A 3,539-nucleotide genomic window follows, 5' to 3' on the forward strand; every position below is an offset into this window, starting at 1 on the left:
TTATTTTGTAAGGTGAATTTTCCCTAACTTTGTTTTGGTATTTCTTAATCCTTTTACGTTGTGGTTGAGTCCCGAACCGAGACTGTTTATTTGGCCTTTTGATAAACCATGATCTACGGGTATTACTTCGTGTGATATGTCGTAGCATGGTGTATGTCCACGTATCCCAAGGAGAGGGAGGTTGGGTGTGGCATACCGATTGTCGTATTCACGTATTCCGATTGGTAGGGAGCCGGGTGTGAATACTTTGCACGGGCCCTATAGACGAAGAGGGGTGTGGTGCACATGTATACTCTATTTTGGTAATGATGCCTTTGGTATTTGATATGTTTTTTTTTTGTGCTGTAATTGATCTCAATTATCCTAAAAGTCTTATTAAGCACTGTATGTTAAGGATGAAAGATCCAAAGTTTTCTGCTGTGATTTAATGGCCAAGTTTGGAAGTCCTTCGGGACCAGAGGCCCTCTGAACGACCAGAGCCTTTGGTTGTATAGACCAAAGCTCTAGACTCCAAGTCCTTCGGGACCAGAAGCCCTCTGGACGACCAGAGCCTCTAGTTGTATAGACTAGAGCTCTGGACTCCAAGTCCTTCGGGACTAGAGGCCCTCTGGACGACCAGAGCCTCTGGTTGTACTGTGCTCTGGGCGAAATTCTAGCAGATTTTTGAGTTAACAGTCTAATTCAGAAATAAGCGATTCTTTCTGTTCTGTTTCGTCTATTATTTGTATTTTTTTTATAAAATATATAATTGTAAGCTTTGGTATAATCTCACTAAGCCTTGTCGCTTATTTTTTTTAGAATAAATTTTCTTTTCAGGAAGGTCGGTAGTTGTCCAAGGGAAAGATAAAGCAGTTTAGATCTGCTTGTAGGATTCCAGATCCCGGATATCTTTTTGGTACTCGTTGTTCATATATCGTTTTGAGTTGTATCTATGTATAGAATACTTTTGGGTAGATATATATTTGTATTTTTGGATCCGACTTATAGTACCGAAAATCGTTGGTTGCAGGCTTCATTATTTTATTTTTTGGTGGAAATCTTTAACATATATCCCGTATTTGCTTGGAGATTGTTTTATGGAAAATCTTTTGGATAAATAGTTTCTTTTTATTAAGAATTAGCGTAACCGATATTACAGCCGCCCACCATCGCTCCTCCGCCGCCCGCCATCGCTCCTCCTCCGTAATCCGTTGGCGTTGACTTTGTTCCTGTAAGTCGCTAAGTTGGGTCTTTAAGGTTTCAATTTCCCATAAAATAGATAAAACATTATAATATTTAATACGAATTATAAACTAAATCGATAAACATCATCAAAGCAAAAAAGGCACATACCCGACTCTCTAAAGATGATGAACCACCTTCTGTGTACTTCCCAGTCAAGACCCAATTGGGATCCTGGTTGTACCCAAACCCAAATAGACGGCCTTTCTTGTTTCCCCCGACCGCCTGCTCCTACAACTCTTTATCAACTAAGGGATAGATGGAGGGATCATCACCGTATCTTTGGGTGAGACCCGTTGAATAGTCATCTTATATATAGTTTAAAAAAGATTACAATTCAATTTTGACAGCATGACGGTTGTAAATCTGACGTTTCAGACAAAACAATAGTGTTACATACGATCCATTAAAGCCCAATACGACCCATTAAAGCCCAATAGGTCCTTTAAACCCAATACGATTCATTAAACCACAACTAACATCCACTAAATCCCAATACAATGCGCTAAAGTCAATAGAACCGTTAAAGCCCAATACGATGCATTAAAGCTCAACTAACATCCTCTAAAGCCCAATATAACTGTTAAAGCCCAATACGATACATTAAGAAAAGAAAAGTTTGAAAATTGGGGAAAATGAAAATCCGCCGGAAATCCGTCGGAAATAATTTAAATTTTTTTTTAAACGGATAGCTATTACTGGCGGATTTCCAGCGGACTCCGGAGTCCGCCGGAAAATTTTGAAAAATGAATATTAATTCTTTTTAAAAAAAATTGGAGAGCTATTACCGGCGGACACCGAATCCGCCGGAAATCCTTGAAAATAAATATTAATTCTTGTAATTAGATAATTAAATACAATTCTAAAATCATTAATTAAGAAGTCCGCCAGAACTCCGCCGGAAATATTACCAGAATAATATTTCCGGCGGAAGTCAACAGAAATTGACTTTTTTAATGTCCGCCGGAAATACCCATTATTCTAGTAGTGATCGACCAAAAAATTGTGCGGCAACGATAACTTTTTAAGAAACATTGGCCAACCTCATGATTTGACATAAAAGTACCGACTCTTATTTCATATGTTGAATCCATACTTCCAATTTTGCATCTATTCACCAATATGAAATCATGAAAATCAATCACCTTTAATAATAAAAAATACTCAATCCTCATTTTGTCATATCATTTACCTTTGGTTTCTCTTTTAATATACATATACTGATATTGATGATTGATTTATTTGTGATATAATACCATTGACACTATTTTATTATTATGTTGTGTGTATGTAGAAATTATGTTTCTAATTTAACTTAAAAACGTTGTTTTAAAACATAATTTTATTAAAACAATTAAAAATACAATTAAATGGGCACGAAATAAATGTAGTATAAATTTGGATTTTTATATTAAGAGGGACAATGAAAACAATCAACCCATAAGCCACATTTCAAGATTTGATAATACTCAAAGCGCATTAAGCCACCTCATTATCCTTTGGTTGTTCCTTTAATATAAATATATATATATATATATAGGGGCTGGTTCAAATGTTAACCAAGTTTATTGTGTTAACTTTGTTAACCAATCTTGGCCATTTATCATTGAAATTTGTGGCTAAGATCATTTATGACATAAAGTGTAATTAATTGCATATATAGACAAGGTAACATAAGTGAACAACATTTACAAAGGATATTTTGGGAAAAGATTTTAGTTGTCCATTAATGACAATGAGATGTTTTGTAACCTCCCATTAATGACAATGAGATGTTTTGTAACTGCTCATTAATAATAATGTAACTATCCGGAAATTAATCTTGTCATCGAATCAAAACCAACAATAAGATCCCTAACACCAAATTCTTCTACAATTTTTTTGTTAATGATTTATATGTGAACAAGGGTGTATATGAAAAAAAGTCGTAAAGGACACAAGTATGCATATATGTCAATCTGTGTTTGTATTTGACACAAGGGTTCATATATGTCAATTTGTGTTCGTAATTGACACAAAGGTTGATATATGTTGAGTTGTGTTCATATGGTTGTACGAATGTTCATATATATGAATTTGTGTTCATATGGTCACACATGTTCATCATCTTTCGTATGTTCATTTGTGTCAATATGTGTTCATATTTATACCAATTGTACGTATATGTCAATCTTTGTTCGTAATTGACACAAGGGTTCATATATGTCAATTTGTATTCGTAATTGACACAAAAGTTCATATATGTCAAGTTATGTTCATATGGTTGTACGAATGTTCATATATCTGAATTTGTGTTCATATGGTCACACATGTTTATC

This window comes from Cynara cardunculus (assembly GCF_001531365.2).
Source record: "Cynara cardunculus var. scolymus isolate 2C chromosome LG 9, CcrdV1, whole genome shotgun sequence".
Lineage (NCBI taxonomy): Eukaryota > Viridiplantae > Streptophyta > Magnoliopsida > Asterales > Asteraceae > Cynara > Cynara cardunculus.